We start from the raw sequence: 18,332 nt of genomic DNA on the forward strand, positions 1-18,332 counted from the left end.
GCATTTGGTTTATTCATTCAACAAATGTGCCTTCAGCCTCCGCTCTCTGGCAAGCATGGTTTTAGGCACTGGGACCACAGCAGTGAACAAAACAGACAAGGAAGAAGACAGGATGATAAACAGGTGAACACACGCGTGGAACAGCTTCAGAGACTCTGAGACAATAAACCAGGGCCACGTGATGGAGGCACACGTGTTTGGTTGAGTGGGCAGGGTGGGCCTCTCTGAGCCGAGAACTGAGAGGTGAGGAACCAGCCCCAGGAAGCGCTGGGGAAGACAGAAAAGGCAAAGACTTGAGATGGGAGTGAGCTTGGCAATTTCCAGGGATGGGAAGAAGGTCCAAGTGGCCGAGGGAACAGGGGGTGAGCAATCAAGAGTGAAGTCAGAGAGATGATGGGGAGAGGTTAGAAGGGCCTCACAGGTGGCTTTGGTTTTAGGGGTTCAAAAGGTAGCAACTCCTTTTCCTGCCCTTTGAGTCTGAACCACTTGAAAGATGCAGGTGGCAGACTGATAATGATCCTAAGTGCCCACCCATGAAATGAGCGTTAATTTTTTTTTGAAGTATAGTTGATTTACAATGTTGTGTTAATTTCTGCTGTACAGCAAAGTGACTCGTGACTCAGTTATACATATGTATATACATTTTTTTTTTTCTGGCCACGCTGCACGGCATGCAGGATCTTAGTTCCCCAGCCAGGGATCAAACCCGTGCCCCCTGCAGTGGAAGCGTGGAGTGTCAACCACTGGACCTCCAGGGAAGTCCCTGTCATCTGTTTTAAAATGTATGTGGACAATAGTGCAGCCTTGGGACAGGGTCCTGGTACCCCCCTCAAGGGATACACATAACAATATCTTCAAGCTGTTTTGCAGATCCTGAAACCTCCACCAGGTGGGAGAAGTTAACTAACGGTATGGTGCCCACAAGCATTTAGACCCCAGAACGGTGAGAACCAGAAGGTTAATGATGCGGACTCCCACCTACCTCACCACCAGCCAATCAGAAGAATGTCCACGAGCTGATCACGCCCTCCTCTTTGAACCATTACTATAAAACTCCTCAGTACCCCACTCCAGGTCGGGACACACAGTTTTGAGGACATTAGCCTGCTGTGGCCCCCTTTGCCTGGCAAAGCAATAAAGCTATTTTTTTTTCTAATTCACCCCCACCAAAATAAAACAAGACAGAATGTACCTGGAACTTGTTTTAATCACGTATAGTAAGGTGACAGACGTGGAGACAGCGGTTGTATGGCCATTAGCATAACTGACACCATCTTGGGCCCTGTTCCTCCTGTCCTTCCACTGACCCTATGCAAGATTGTACTGTACAGTAGATGACTTCTCTGTCGTCAAGGGCTTTGTAGTTAATACTGTTTCATAATCATTAGGTTCAGGTGGCCTCTATGCTCTGTTAGGCCCCAAACAATGATGAAAACTTTCACTGCTGATGTATTCCCGGCACCCATGAGACTAGTTACCCATTTATAAATCTTGACTTAGGAACGCACATCCTGTTTCCAAGCACATTTCCCCATCCCCTAGGTTAACTCTAAATTGTCCAAATGGCCCCTCGGGGGTGTGGAGTGAGGCTGTGAATGCTTCCGGATCGCTGTCCAATTGATCCCACCCTGTGAGCAAGTTACCCTCTAATAAACTGATCCATGGATTATATGGAGCTGCCTGCCTTGTTCTTCGGTCTCAAGATGCTTTCTTATTTCGGTGGTCTCTTCATTCTCTCCATCCTCCAACAACTGTCCTTTAAAGAAGGGCTTATTACTACAATTCCCAAGAGCAGGGGCATGCCATGCCAAGCACGGCCACACGGGGGCGCACCAGGACTGGTCAGCAGGAGTGAGGGAAAAGCATGGGCCAGAGCCTCTGTTATAGTTTTTGCTGGAAGGAATGGGAGAGGCAGGGGAGGCCAGCAGAGCAAGCTAAGAATTGGATGGTTTAAATAATTTCAGTGGGGGACTTCCCTGGTGGTCCAGTGGTTAAGAATCCGCCTTCCAATGCAGGGGACGTGGGTTTGATCCCTGGTCGGTGTGGGATCACAACTGAGCCGGCAGGCTGAAACTAGGGAGAGAAGACCATGTTCCACAACAAAAGATCCCGCATGCTGCAAGAAAGATCCTGCGTGCTGCAACTAAGATCCAATGCAGCCAACAATTAAATCAATATATATATAAATAAATAAATATGTTTTTAAAGGCATTTAAATAAATAAATAAATAATTTCAGTGGGTTCTAGGCTCTAGGGGTGGTCCCTAGTTGCATGCTACATGGTCCTGGGATGATTTAGGGCAGAGGGAATGTTGGTTTAGGGTCCCAGGGTTAGATAAAGGAGGTGATCGGATTGGCTGGTTTGCATATGAGAAGCGTGCTCCCAGGCATGTGGTTTGCTATCTCTAGGAACTAGCTAACCCTGGGAGGGGCGGTTTTTCCCCAGGTTTGCAAGACCTAAGATGTCAAAGCATCATAAAATGTAGAAAATAAAAAACATGATTAATACACCCTCCCATGGGAATTCCCTGGCTGTCCAGTGGTTAGGATCTGAGCTCTCACTGCCAAGGGTCCGGGGTTCAATCCCTGGTTGGGGAACTAAAATCCCACAAGCCACGCAGTGTGGCCAAAAAATAACCCCCCAAAACAAAACAAACAAAAAATACACCATCCCATGAAGGTAAGGTATCAGTTATCAAGTGCTTGCTTATTGCATGTCAGGTACTGTGCTCAGTCCTTCATGTACAGACTCCTATCAGCAGCCCAGTGAGAAAGGCACAGAGGAGGAAACTGAGGCACAGAGAAGTTAAGCTGCCCAAAGCCATACAGCTAATGACGTAGCAAAACTTGAGCAATCTTATTCCATGATCCTAACCATTATGTGAATTTGCTTTGTTGACATGGAACATTATGTGAAAGGATGGCCCAGTAACTGTGCTCCATTAGACAAAAAAATTTTTTTAGTTTACTGAGGCATAATTAATGTATAACAAACCACATGTTTAAGTAATTTGATGACTTTTGACATGTGTACACTCATAAAACCACCACTACAATCAAAATAACAAACATTTCCATCACCCCCAAAAGTTTCCTTGTGGCCCCTCATAACCCTCCCTCCATTCCTGTCCCCAGGACCACTGATCTTTCCGTCACTATAGATTATTTTGCTTTTCCTAGAATATTATATAAATGGAATCATATAGTGTGTTATTTTCTCTGTGTGTATGGGAGGGGTCTTGTTTCTTTCACCCAGCGTAATAATTTTGAGATTTATCCAGACTGTTGCAGGGATCAAAAATTTGTTCCCAGGAATTCCCGGGCAGTCCAGTGGTTAGGACTCCATGCTTCCACTGTAGGGGGCCCCTGTTTGATCCCTGGTGGTCGGGGGAACTAAGATCCCGCATGCCCTGCAGCGTGACCAAAAAACTTAAGAAAAAAATTTGTTCCTGAGTAGTATTCCATCATATGGCTAGAGACAAGTTGTTATCCATTCACTGATGGATGGTTATTTGCGTTTAAACATATAATTCTTGAGAAGAAATTAACACAACATTGTAAATCAACTATACTTCAGTTAAAAAAGTAAAGTATAAAATAAGCCTTGGGACTTCTCTGGTGGTCCAGTGGTTAAGACTCCGCAGTCCCAATGCAGGGGGCCCGCGTTCGATCCCTGGTCAGGGAACTAAAGATCTCACATGCTACAACTAAAGATCCCGCATGCTGCAACTAAGACCCAGTGCAGCCAAATAAATAAATAATTTTTTAAAAAAGAGCCTTAAAAAACATATAATTTCTGGTTAACAAGAAATTTTCCTGATGTTGAAAATAATACCTGCTTGTAAATAATTTTAACATTACAGAAATTGAATCTATTTCTAATCTCTGGCCCGCAGGGAATCATTGTAAGTTTGGCTTATCGTCTTCTAAAACTTTGTCTTGTTGACTGAAAAAAAAATGCACAATTTGAGAGTTGTGAGTTAAGTTTTATTAGGGACAAAATGAGGACTATAGCCCAGGAGACAGCCTCTCAGATAGCTCTGAGGAACTGCTCCCAAGAGGTAGGGGAGGAGGTCAGTATACATATGACTTTAATGAAGGGGGATACGTGCAATCAAGCACACATTTGGTAGAAGGTTGCTGCTAGTCGCAAGGGGCAGATGTCTCCGTTAATAATTTTAGTGCTTTTCTAAATATGAGAAGATGGAAGAAACTAGACTGATAAAATCTTCTGAAAAATCTAACTATCAGAAGACCTGTTCTGCCAGTTTTTCCCAGAGCACAGAGTGCCTCATTCCTGATCTCCACCCTGAACTCCTTGCAGGAGTTGAAGGTCAGCCACTGCAGTGGCTAGTGACTTCGTTCTTGTAGAACCAGACGGCAAGTGACAATTTTTAGTTGGCAGTCTATTATTGTGACTTTGGACAAAAAACAATCATGGGCATCTCTTCATTTCCCTCCTGAGTTTGAGACCAGTCACAGGAATCAGCAATGAAAACATCAGCTTCATGGCCCATAAAAGCAGGACTGAAACACGTGGCTCCACTATGCAGCCTGGTGGGTTTTCTGATATTTCACCCCTAAATTTGCCAGACCCACTCGGGCATGGCAGAGCTGGTCAACCACAAGGCTCCTGTAGATGCTTACTGCATGGCCCCAGCCTGATCAAAATACCCTCTGTCTGGGGCCCAGAAGACTCCAAAAGGCAGAGAGAAAGGGTGTGAACCGTTCAAACTCAGCTCCTTCTTCCAAACCCACTATTCAGATAAAGTGTGTGCACGTGTATGTGCAGAGAGGGATCAGAACTGTTGCTTCAGCTGAAATTCAGCTGAAATTCCCCCCACTCGGACCCAGGGAGCCAGAGGAATGGAGTTTCTGCCCTAACTCAGACTAAAGTGATGCATACCTGTTTAAAATTTTTTTTTGATTTTTTAAAAATAAATGTATTTATTTACATATTTTTGGCTGTGTTGGGTCTTCGTTGCTTGCACGCTGGCTTTCTCTAGTTGAGGCGAGCGGGGGCTAGTCTTTGTTGCGGTGCGCAGGCTTCTCGTTGCGGTGGCTTCTGTCGTTGCGGAGCACGGGCTCTAGCCGCGCGGGCTTTAGTAGTTGTGGCACATGGGCTCAGTAGTTGTGGCTTGAGGGCTTAGTTGCTCCACGGCATGGGGAATCTTCCCGGACCAGGGATCGAACCCGTGACCCCTGCATTGGCAGGCGGATTCTTAACCACTGCACCACCAGGGAAGTCCCCATACCTGTTTTGTGTCTATCTCAGCCTATCGACAAGGATGCTATCAGCTAGGGATGCCTGGAGCACTCACCTGGGCCCAGACTAAATGCAGCGAGCCTCCACAGACATTTCCCCAACCTGAGCCACTGCTATGTGGCTGGACTGGCCCTTATGGTTTCTTATTATGATTGTGATGAAATAAATTTATTTTAAGGCTGGACAAGAAAAAATTAAACATAGATTCTCTCTCTGCCCATTTGGGCCACTACCTCCTCTCCTTTGTGTACAATGTGCTTCTGCATTATACATTAACCAGACCTCCTTAGAAGACACAGGAATACCTGCCCGATTGTAAAGAGCAATTTTCTCCTGGCACCAGCAAGGTAACTCCTTGGGAGATAACATTCCTTTCTTAATCTTGTAAAAGGTCACAATGATTAATTATTTGCCTTGTACATGCAGATCTGTACGGTGTGAACTCTCAGCATGTCACTTTGATGTATAACCTTTTTCTCAAAAAAATGTATATAACTGTGCTTTGACCTGTAGCTGGTGGAAAAGTCCTCAGAGCTTTCTGAAAGACTGTCTCCCAGGTTATAATCCTCAGGTTGGCTAGAATAAAATTCTCTATTTCTTTATTAGATTGGCTACTAATTTTTTTTCACTGAGGATTTCAAGAAGCACCTCAGCAACAATCAACAGGGAACTTGAAAAAACAAGGTTTATTAGTCACAGGTCCTAAGAGGTACGAGGGCATGCCTAAGGTCTCAGATAGAAGGAGATAGGAAGCACAGACCTGGGTTCTGTCTTTCTTGGGGTGGAGGGTGGGGTGACAAGTATTTTAAGGTTTCACTCTGTATTGGTGAATTTAAAACATAAGAGCAGGAACTAGGGGGCAGGAAGAGAAAAATGCGATCACTTAAACAATCAGTTAACTAGGTTGCCCAGGGATCGCTAAAAGAGGACCTTCGTGGATGGGGCAACCTTGTTTCTATCTGGTTGTTTAGCTAGTAACTGTGTTATGCAACTGGTAATAGATTTATCTGAAACGGATATCTTTGAAATAGATGCCTCAGCAATCAAAAGCTAATGTCAGCCATGTACACTGCACCTCCTTAAATGCAAAGATATCCCCTGAGCTTCTTGGGGAGAAACTCCCCCAACAAAAGAAGAGCCTTTTTCTGCCTAACTCGTTAAGATGCTTGCAGATCTTGTTGGAGTGTTCTCCCTCTTGCAATAACCATTTTGAATGAAGTCTCCTCTTGCCAATGTCCAGAATTATTTTTATTTGACAATACAGAACAAACAAACAAAAATCCTCATTTTTAAAAATATCTATATATTTCTTTTATTATTTGGTTGCGCTAGGTCTTAGTTGTGGCAGGCGGGCTCCTTAGTTGTGGCATGTGAACTCTTAGTTGCAGCATGCATGTGGGACCTAATTCCCTGACCAGGGATTGAACCTGGGCCCCCTGCATTGGGATCGCAGAGTCTTAACCACTGCACCACCAGGGAAGTCCCTCAGAGTCATTCTTGACTCCTTGCCCCCAAACTACACAACAAATCCATCAGCAGACAGTCATCGGCTCTGCCTTACTTCTAGCATCAGAGCACTGTCCCACTCCTTCCATCCTCCCCTGCCACCTTTGTCCAGACATCTTCATCTGTCATCAGGATTATTGCCTTAACTTTCTAATTGTCCTCCCCAATTCTATATTTGCTTCCATGGAGTCACACACAAGACAGAGATCTTTTAAAAATATACATCAGATAATGTAGCTCAAAACCCTTCAGGGGCTCCCCACCGTACTCAGAGTAAAACCCAAAATTCTTACAGTTGCCCAGATGGCCTCATATGATCTGACTCTGTTACTTCTCTGATTTTATCTCCTGCTGGTCTCCAACCTTCACAATTCACTTCAACCATTTTAGGTATTGAGCTTCTGCTGTTGGTCAAAGAGGCCAAACTTTTCCTGCCTCAGGACGTTTGCACTTGCTGTTCATTCTTCCTCCAGAAATTCTCACAGTCCCCAAATTCCTTCAGCCTGATTGCTGGGGGTAATGTGGAAATACTGTGTCTAGATAACTCTGGGCCTTAGTTTTCCCATTTGCCAAACTGTCGCTCTTCTCTGCTGCAAGCCCAAGCACTAAACACTGTTAGAACCCAAAGATATAGTGGTAAGGAAAAATGCTTTTTTAAAAAAAATCTTTTTCCTCTTTTTTTTTGTTTTTTTCCCTCTTTTTGTTTATTCTTTTCTTTTCTTTTTTCTTTTTTTAATTTTAAAATTTTTATTATTTTTATTATTCTTATTTATTTTTTTACTCAGATGGCATTCTCTCCCTCTCACTCTCCCAAAGGAAGAGAAGAGCGATCATCAATGGCTAATGGCAGCTGCAGAAGCAACACCAATAACAAGCTTCATGCTCAGGACAGAACACCACACCTCCTCCTCGTGGTTTCAGGTGCTCTACACATTCAGAGAAACTTCTCTAGAAACGACCTATAGAAATGATCCCTGAAAGTACAGTCTTGAAAAATGCTTTCTTAAAATGAGAACTTTCCAATACGTTAAGGAAAGTTTTATGGTTGATTTCAAAAGTAGCCAGTTGAGATAGAATCTAATACCCTTGATTCCCAGCAGATGGCAGCACATCACCAGATTTGCCATGTAAATTATTCACTATAACTTCTTGGGACTTCCCTGGTGGCACACTGGTTAAGAATCCGCCTGCCAGTGCAGGGGACACAGATTCCAGTCCTGGTCCGGAAAGATCCCACATGCCGCGGAGCAACTAAGCCCACGCACCACAACTACTGAGCCTGTGCTCTAGAGCCTGTGAGCCACAACTACTGAGCCTGTGTGCCACAACTATTGAAGCCCGTGTGCCTGGAGCCCATGCTCCGCAACAAGAGAAGCCACCACAATGAGAAGACTGCACACTGCAAAGAAGAGTAGCCCCTGCTCTCCGCAACTAGAGAAAGCCTGTGAGCAGCAATGAAGACCCAACGCAGCCAAAAATAAATAAATTTATTTGAAAAATATTATAACTTCGTAATACAGGAATTAAGAGAAGCTGCTAACATTTGTATTCCTCTTCACCCTTCATAAGGGGAAAAATGAAAGGAATTCGTGTTTGTTGAATATCCACTTTATCAGCAGGATACTCTGATTTACACCTATGATTTAAATCAGAGCACATCCCTCATCTCTCAGAACTCCCCAAAAATAGTCAAATGGGAAATGAAACGAAAATTTAGATGTATGTATGTACAGTGTCTAGGAGTTAACCTAATAGAAAGATACAACCCACTGAAGAAGAAAAATTTAAACTTTAACACCCTAAAGAAGAAACAGGGTAAACAGAGGATGATCCCTTTGTGGACAGATACCTTCCTAAACCTGGTGTTCTGTTGTATAAGGGTCTCGGAATGGTAGAGAAAAGGAGCAAGAAAAGCCTGTATTGGATATCCTGAGGACTGGCCAACTAGAAGCGAGGCCCCGCCCAAGCCCCGCCCTCACACCTGAACCCCTCCCCCAGCTCAGACCCTGAGCCTGGAGCCCGGCTTAGCCCCGCCCACCAGATCCTGTACCTACGCTCAGCCTCGCCTTCTAGGATTGGTCTTCAGCCCCGGTCACGCCCCCAGGCCTTATCTCTGCCCAGGCCACGCCCTCCAAGAATCTTTCTCCTCTCTAGCTCCGTCCACTTACCTTGGTAAGTGGCGCCAGGCTGGAGCGATTTCAGGAACATGGCCGCCCCTCTGGCTTCTTTAGGCTCCTCCCTAGGGCCCCGCCCCCTTCCGGCTCACAAAACCGGAAGCGAAGTGGGAATCAGCGGGCCTGCAGCCTCAGCGGGCGACAAGGTCACTCAGCAGAGGTATGGACTGCTGGCTTGGGGGGTGGGTCAGGGTCACTGGGTAGGTTCAGTCCTGCCCCAGTAGTGCTTTTTTCCCGACCCACTGGGGTGGGGGAAGAGCTGAAGTGGAATTACGTTCAGGTGACGTTGGGCCTCTATTTTCTCATCTTTCAAACTGTTGTCCACCCTCCCGTCCACAAGCACAAGGCAGATGTTATAACCCAAAGGTATGGTGGGATGAGAAAATGCTTCTTTAAATGAGAACTTTCAAAACGACATGGGCATGGATGATGGCAAACTACCTGCACACACCCTAATCTTGTCAGCAACCCCACCGTTGAACTATTGCTGTAAAACTCCTCATCAAAACAAAACAAAACAAAAAAAAAACTCCTCATCAAATCCTCCTGGGTCGGGACACATAGTTTTTCAAGGCAGGATCCCACTGTGTCCCCCTTTGCCTGGCAAAGCAGTAAAGCTATCCTTTTCTACTTCACCCAAAACTCTGTCTCTGAGGTTCGATTTGGCACCAGTGTACAGAGAAGCAGAGCTTTCGGCATTAATTGCCTCACCACCAGCCAATCAGAAGAATGTCCACGAGCTGATCACGCCCTCCTCTTTGAACCATTACTATAAAGCTCCTCACTACCTGATCTCAGATGGCCTCTGCCTGCAGCAGCTTGAAGCAGGATTTTTGGTTCCCTGGCCAGAGATTGAAGTCAGGCTGTGGCAGTGAGAGCACTGAATCCTAGCCACTAGACCAATGGCCAGTGATAAGGCCCTGGCCCATCAGCTTTGTAGAAATAAATTTCCACAAAGAGACAAAGAGTAGTGAAAGAAGTAAAGTGTTTATTAGGAGGAAAAAGAGTACGTGTGGATAGAAACACGGGCGGACTCGGAGAGTCGTGCCCTCATGGTAGTTTGAATCACGTATACGGGGCATGTCTTCTGAGTTTCCTTTGGCCAATCATCTTGCTTTGCCTGGTTCTGAGTCCGTATTTGGTTTGTCTTAGGGCCATCCCATGTGTGCGAGGGCATCTCTTAGCTGAGATGGATTCCAGTGAAGAGGCCTATGGATAGGTTGACATCACTCCCTTTTTGACCTCCAAGGAGACTTTCTGCACATGTACAGTCGGGAAGATCTCCTTGACCTTGAGAATGAGAAATATGGGAGAAGTTAACTGTATGCTGCCCACAAGCACGGTCTTTATCTTTTATTTGCACAGGGTTCAGCCTCTCCTATACTTCTGCTATTTTCTTCATCTTGGAGTATCTGCCATGGGAAAAATAAAAAACAGAATAAATACTCAAGGAAGAAAAACACATAGGTAACAGAAAAATGTCACTACTTTGAATACCCAAAGAAATCAATGATTAGAGTTTAGCACGGTGACCAATATAAATTTTAAAAAAATAAGGGGAAATAAAGGTTAAATAAAGGATTGATTGAATGGAGGAGATGATGCTGAAAGCTCAGCTTCTCTGTACAAAGGTACCGAATCAAACCTCAGAGGCAGGGGTTTTGGGTGAAGTATCAATAGAAAAGAATAGTTTTATTGCTTTGCCAGGCAAAGGGGGACACAATGGGCTCCTGCCTTGAAAAACTATGTGTCCCCTCCCAGGAGGATTTGATAAGGAGTTTTATAACAATACTTCCCAAGGGTGGGGTTGCTGACAAGATTAGGGTGTGTGCAGGGGCTCAGGTAGTCTCCCAATCTTGGTGAGCTTCTCTGGTCCCTTTAATCTTGCCTCAGGTTGTTTCTTGGCTGCTCCTCCCTTGATTGGCAACTGTTTGAATCTGCTCTTGGGAAGGTCATAGAGTCTGGAGTCTTGCCTACAAGAAATGGGGGACAAAAAAGAGACCTCCATGCCCCAGGCCCTCCCACTCAGTTTCATAGATAGCCTATCTCATGGATTGGCAGGCTTATCAATATGGGAGACTCATTCTAAAGGCTCCAGGATGTTGAGGACAGGCAGGTAGATAAGCTTTTGAGGAGCGACCTGGTGGGTGAGTATCCACCCCCAACCTCTCCTTTCTGATCCCTAAGCCAGCACTGGGCCTCCTCCTGCACCAGCACCACTTCTGGGTATGGGACTGCCCTCTCCTCACAGCCCCGCCCACAGGCCTAGTTCTAGCCTAAGTTTGGCTCGTTGGGCCTGTTTCTGCTTCCAGAACCCAGGCTGAACCAACTTCAAGACCTCCAGCACCAACTACAATTCCCTGCCAGCAATGGTTGATCTTGATTGGCAGCCAGAGTCCCGGGGCCCCGCCCCCCACGGCCGAGGCAGGAAGCGGAAGTAGCGTCGCTGGTCGGTGGCAGTCTTCTGCCTCGTGGCCCAGTTCTTGGTGGAGCAAGTTGCTGCAGTCGTCGTGTGGTTCAGCGTGTCCTTTGGGAGGCTCGCGTCAAGGGAGGGCTCTGGGATGCGAGGAGGGCGATAAAGGACAGGTTTGGACTAGGCCACCACGGCGCTGCCTTAGAAAGACCTGCTCCCTCCGCTCGCGTCCTCCGGGACCTGAGCCACTGCGTTTAGCCGGTGGGACGTGCGGTAAGGGCGCTTCTGCGGCGTGTTGTCGTTCACTGTGTTTCCCTATTCTAAAGCCTCCACTCTGTTTTTTGTGACTTTCCTCCACGAGGAAAAGAATTTCCGCTGTTCTGGTCAACAGTTGCTCCAGCTCCCACCTCCTCCGGGTGTCACGAACCTGGCGATCCTAACGTGTTGCTCTGAGTATTAGGGAGAGTTGGTTTAAAAGGCCGGTTCTTTTTGTATGAAAAAGAATGTTTCATCTGAGAATTTGGGTTTGTCTTCCCGTGTTCTTTATTTTTGAATATTACATAGAGGTAGATAAAATACTTTCTCAGGTGTCAAGGGTATGCGTATTTCTGTATATAAATGTAAACGTATGTAGATCACAGATCTTTCTTCTAATAAAAAGCAAGAGTACTTAGTCTTCTCGTCATCTGAGCTTCCTGGGGCTGTACATGCTCACAAAGTGAAAACGAGCCTCCAGGAGATGTGGCGTAGGCTTTATGATACTAGTTCCAGAATGAGGAACCATAAACAGGGTGTTCGGACTAAGCGTGTTTTTTCCCCATATATATATATTTTTTTGGGTAAAATCTTAAACCTCAAGAAAATGTGAACATCCAGTACAATGAATGTTCTTTGTAGTAGATTCACTTATTTTTAGCATTGTACATGTGCCAACTTAAAAAAAATGCACAACGTGAGAGCTGTGAGTTAAGTTTTATTTGGGGCCCGAGAGACAGCATCTCAGATAGCTCTGAGTAACTGCTCCAAAGAGGTAGGGGGGGAAGGTTAGTATATATGTGATTTTGGTATAGGGGGAGTACATGCAATCAAGCACATATTTTTTTGCAGAAGGTTTCTGCTAATCTTATGAAGGTTACTGCTAGTCACGAGGAGCAGAGTCACCATGAAAGATTTTAGTGCTTTTCTAGATATGAGGAGATATAAGAACTGGGCTCATAAAATCGGTTCCTGAAAATATCTAACTATCTGAAGACCTGTTCTGCCAGTTTTTCCCAGAGCATAGACTGCCTCATTTCTGCTCTCCATCCTGAATGCCTTTCAGGGGGTGTTAAAAGTCAGCAGCTGCAGCAGTTCATGATTTAATCCTTGTAGAGGTAGGTGGCAAGTGCCAATTTGTAGTTGACAGGGCCCCCTCATGGTCATAAATTCGACCATGCTTTGGGAGGCGTTTCATGACCATTTTGTCCCACGGTGCTAGGAAGGCTCATTCCTAAGTTTGGCAAAGATTTTGCTGATAGGCCACTCAATGTGCTATTACTGGACTAGGTCTTATTAACAATAGCCAAAGGTCTCTGGATCACCTTACTAGTCTGTTCCAAGAAAAAAAAATTCCCTCTTATTGCATCTTCCCATATCTAGAGTTACACTATTACAATCATTGATCCCATACAGAATTATATACTTGATCAACTGCTTCAAGTTGCCTAGGCATCATTATTTTTGTTGGAGGCTCAGTCACACATTTGGAAATACAAGTAACAATAATCCTGTTAAACAGGCAAACTACAAATAACATAGCTAGCAGTATTATTAAAGTCATAAGTAAGAATTAAGCCAAGAACTTCCATTAGGTGCGGCCCAGTATATTCCCAGGTCATCTGACTTAGTCTGTTCTGTACTAATCCTTATTTTTCAGGGAAATTATGTGTTGGCACTGTCCATAAGGCTCCCAGCCCAACTTCCTGGTGTTACTAGGCTGGTTATCCTTAGTATCATTTAATTGTTCCCAAGATAAAGGAGGGTCTTAAAACTTAAATGACCATAGCCTGGTGTTAACCACATAAATCCATACCATAATTGTGAGAGGTTTTATTCCTTGGCTGAAATTTTGCTTGTTGCTCTAACTGAGCTTGAGTAACTTTAGAGGAAAATTCATTTTTATGGCCAGGGTCAGAGCAGGTATTATTAATTGGCTAGGTGAGAGGATCCCACCTAGTATACCGATAGTGGCTTGAACAGGACTATAATTTCTTTCTTTTAGAATACATTTCCTAAGGGCCAACCAATTAGAGCCTTGGAGTGGAGAAATCCACCAAGGTAATCCAGAAGTACTAGACAAAGATAATTGGTCACAAACCCAACAATTGGATTGATTTTTAAAACTAGCATAGGATCATGCCCATGATAGAAAAACATTTGATTCATATGCAGTGGTTCAAGAAGTCAAGAAAACATTATAAATGATCATACGAGTCAGGCCCAGTATCTTGGGCTAGCTGTCTACTTCTGATGTTGTCGTCTTCTCGTCCTGGTAGGAGTGTAGTTTGGACTAAGTGTGTTTTTTACTCACTTTTTTTTTTTTTGGTAACATCTTAAACCTCAAGAAAATGTTAACATCCAGTACAATGAATGTTTGTTGTAGTAGGTTCACTTATTTTTAGCACTGTGCAGATTTGTTCTCTCGTAGATTTACGAATACATTGTATAGTGAGGTGTTTGAGTGTGAGTTGAAAATAAATTGCATACATGCTACTTGACTTTTAAGAACTTGGTAAGGCTTCTCCTAAAGATATGGGCATTATCCTAGTAAAATCATAATATCATTATTTCACACAAGGAAAGTAAAAATAACAATGTCTTCTAATATCTACTCTAAAAGATTAACTTCTCTACGTTGTTCCAAAATATGTTTTGGGTAGTTTTGGGATCTATAACCCAATCAGGGTTTATATATGACAATTGTTTATGCCTTTTAGTCTGTTTTAACCTAGATCACTTGCTGTTGTTTGTCTATTATATTCATTATATTGACTCTTTGATGAGTCATATGCCTTCTTTTAGAAAGTCACACATTTTGATATTCCTGCTTCTATTTTCACAGTATGTTTAAGTTTTCCTTCATGTCTTTATTTCCTGTCAGTTAGTAAATGGATTCAGAGGAGAGGTTGGCAAGCTTTTGGTATGAACAGGTCCAGATAGTAAGTTCTTGATGCTTTGTGGGCTGTAAGGTACGGAATTACTCAGCTCTGCCTTTGTAGTGGGAGAACAGCCAAAGACCTAAGAAAACAAATGGGCATAGCTGTGATCCCAAGAAACTATTTACAAAAACATGCCTGTGACCAAAGTGTGCCACCTCCTGGTGTAGAAGCTTCAAAAGGTCATTTCAAAATATTTTGAAGGTGATGTTGTGTACATCAAATTGCATTCCATTGGAAAGATGTAAACTTATGACATCCCTTGGTTAGTGTGCTAAGTTTGATTACTTGCTTAAGATAGTAATCACCAGAGCTCTCTATTTTAAAGATAGACTTTTCCATAAGAATAAAAGCATCATATGTGGGGTGATCTTTTGATACTCAGAATCTTTTTCCCCTAGCAGTTGTTTTAGTATCTGTTAATAACCTGCAGTAAATAAGTTTCTAGGGTGTTTTTCTAGGTCAAAGGCAAGTATACATTTACTTTTGTTGGCGATTACAAATTCCCTTCCATAGATCTTGTGCCATTTTGTAGTTTCTGATCAACTTTAAAAAAATATCTAAAATTTATTATGGAGAAACATAAGGAACAAATTTTAGTTTTTTAAAAAAATTTATCCATTTTGTTATGGTTCATTATCAGAAATAATGGATACCTCTAAGTTTCTTGGTGGAGAATCCATCACACCTAAAACATGAAAATTATGTAGTACTCAGTATCTAATAAAAGGGAAGAGGAACAGTGGAATCAACAAATATTTAATAATAGTGATGACAGTTGCTTGGCTCTGGTTAAGATTTCCTTTTAAGTGTAAGAAATTTTAGTTTTAACTTCAAGACACTTGTTTTCAAAAATAATATCCTATCCACTTTCAGTTTTTTAAAAAAATTTATTGAAGTATAGTTGATCTACAATGTTAATTTCTCCTGTACAGCAAAGTGACTCAGTTGCATATGTATGTGTGTGTGTGTGTGTGTGTGTGTGTGTATGTATATATATATATATATATATATATATATATACACTTTTTCATATACTTTTCCATTATGGTTTATCACAGGATATTGAATATAATTCCCTGTGCATAGGACCTTGTTGTTCATCCATCCTACTAGTTTGCATCTGGTAATCCCAAACTCTCAATCCTTCCCTCCCCCAACCCCTTCCCCCCTTGGCAACCACAAATCTGTTCTCTCTGTTTTTTTTTTTTTTTTTGTAGATATGTTCCTTTGTGTTGTATTTTAGACTCCACAGATAAGTGATATCATATAGTATGTGTCTTTCTCTTTCTGACTTTGCTGCAAATGACATTATTTTTATGGCTGAGTAATATCCCATTGTATGTATATACCATATCTTCTTTATTCATTCATCTGTCAATGGACATTTAGGTTGTTTCCATGTCTTTGCTATTGTAAATAGTGCTGCTACAAACATAGCGGTGCATGTATCTTTTTTTTTTTTTTTTTTTGCGGTACACGGGCCTCTCACCGCTGCGGAGCACAGGCTCCGGACGCGCAGGCCCAGCGGCCGTGGCTCACGGGCCCAGTCGCTCCACGGCACGCGGGATCCTCCCGGACTGGGGCATGAACCCGCGTCCCCTGCATTGGCAGGTGGACTCTCAACCACTGCGCCACCAGGGAAGCCCTGCATGTATCTTTTTGAATTATAGTTTTGCCTGGATATATACCCAGGAGTGGGATTGCTGGATCATATGGCAACTCTACTTTTAGTTTTTGAGGAACCTCCATACTATTTTCCATAATGCCTGTACCAAATTACATTCCCACCAACAGTGTAAGAGGGTTCACTTTTCTCCACACCCTCTCCAACATTTATTATTTGTAGACTTTATAATGATGGCCATTCTGACTGGTGTGAAGTGGTACCTCATGTTGTTTTGATTTGCATTTCTCTAATAATTAGTGATGATGAGCATCTTTTCATGTGCCTATTGGCCATCTGTATGTCTGCTTTGGAGAAATGTCTATTTAGGTCTTCTGCCCATTTTTCGATTGGGTTGTTTGTTTTTTGTTATTGAGTTGTATGAGCTGTTTGCATATTTTGGAAATTAAGCACTTGTTGGTTGCATCATTGGCAAATAATTTCTCCCAGTCCATAGGTTGTCTTTTCATTTTGTTTATGGTTTCTTTTGCTGTGCAAAAGCTTATAAGTTTGATTAGGTCCTATTTGTTTATTTTTCCTTTTATTTCTATTGCTTTGGGAAACTGACCTAAGGAAACATTGGTAATATTTATGTCAGAAAATGTTTTGCCTGTGTTCTCTTCTAGGAGTTTTATGGTGTCATGTCTTATATTTAAGTCTTTAAGCCATTTTGAGGTTATTTTTGTGTATGGTGTGTGGGTGTGTTCTAAATTCATTGATTTTACATGCTTCTGTCCAACCTTTCCAACACCACTTGCTGAGTAGACTATCTTTTTCTCATTGTATATTCTCACCTCCTTTGTCGAAGGTGTGTAGGTTTATTTCTTGGCTCTTTATTCTGTTCCATTGATCCGTATGTCTGTTTTGGTGCCAGTACCATGCTGTTTTGATTACTGTACCTTTTAGTATTGTCTGAAGTCTGGGAGGGTTATGCTTTCTGCTTTGTTCTTTTTTCTCAGGTTTGCTTTGGCAATTCTGGGTCTTTTATGGTTCCATATAAATTTTAGGATTATTTGTTCTAGTTCTGTGAAAAATGTCATGGGTAATTTGATAGGGATTGCATTAAATCTGTAGATTGCTTTGGGTAGTATGGCCATTTAAACAATATTAATTCTTCCAATCCAAGAGCATGGGATATCTTTCCATTTCTTTGAAGCATCTTCTATATGATTTATTAATGGTTTTAGTTCTCAGCACGTAAGTCTTTCACCTCCTTGGTGAGGTTTATTCCTAAGTATTTTTTTGGATGTGATTTTAAAAGGGATTGTTTGCTTACATTCCCTTTCTGATATTTCATTGTTAACATAAAGAAATGCTACTGATTTCTGTACGTTAATCTTGTATCCTGCTACCTTGCTGAATTCATTTATCAGTTCTAGTAGTTTTTGTGTGGAGTCTTTAGGGTTTCCTATATATAGTATTGTGTCATCTGCATATAAATGACAATTTTACCTCTTCCCTACCAATTTGAATACATTTTATCTCTTTTTCATGTCTGATTGCTGTGGCTAGGACTTCCAATACTATGTTGAAGAGAAGTGGTGAGAGTGGGTATCCTTGTCTTGCTTCACATTTTACTGGGAAGGCTTTCAGCTTTTATTATATTGGCTGTGGGTTTGTCATAAAAAGCTTTTATTATGTTGAGATATGTTCCCTCTATACCCACTTTGGTAAGAGTTTTTGTCATGAATCGATGTTGAATTTTATCGAATGTTTTTTCTTCATCTATTGAGATGATCATGTGGTTTCTGTCTTTTGTTGATGTGGTGTATCACGTTGATTGATTTGTGTATGTTGAACCATCCTTGTGACCCTGGGATGAATCTAACTTGGTCAAGGTATATGATCTTTTTTTATGTGTTGTTGGATTCGGTTTGCTAATATTTTGTTGAGAATTTTTGCATCAGTATAAAAGATATTGGCCTGTAATTTTCTTTTTTGGTATTGTCTTTATCTGGTTTTGGTATCAGGGCGATGGTGGCTTCATAGAATGTCTTTGGGAGTGTTCCTTTGTCTTCAGTCTTTTGGAAGAGTTTGAGAAGGATCAGTATAAATTCTTCTATGTTTAGTAGAATTCTCTTGTGAAGCCATCTGGCCCTGGACTTTTGTTTGT

General features: G+C 42.6%; 1 non-coding gene across 1 annotated transcript; it reads right to left on the minus strand.

Annotated features, from left to right (window-relative positions):
• Positions 1-7,551: 7,551 nt before the first annotated feature.
• Positions 7,552-7,762, minus strand: LOC115804193 (small nucleolar RNA U3). The gene has a single exon (XR_004025054.1). It is a non-coding gene; the product is annotated as a small nucleolar RNA U3 (small nucleolar RNA).
• Positions 7,763-18,332: the final 10,570 nt, after the last annotated feature.

This window comes from Delphinapterus leucas, unplaced genomic scaffold (genome assembly GCF_059928025.1).
Source record: "Delphinapterus leucas isolate spDelLeu-1000000601 "Yukka" unplaced genomic scaffold, BTC_Dleu_Yukka2 spDelLeu_asBTCV2_sq25, whole genome shotgun sequence".
Classification (NCBI taxonomy): domain Eukaryota; kingdom Metazoa; phylum Chordata; class Mammalia; order Artiodactyla; family Monodontidae; genus Delphinapterus; species Delphinapterus leucas.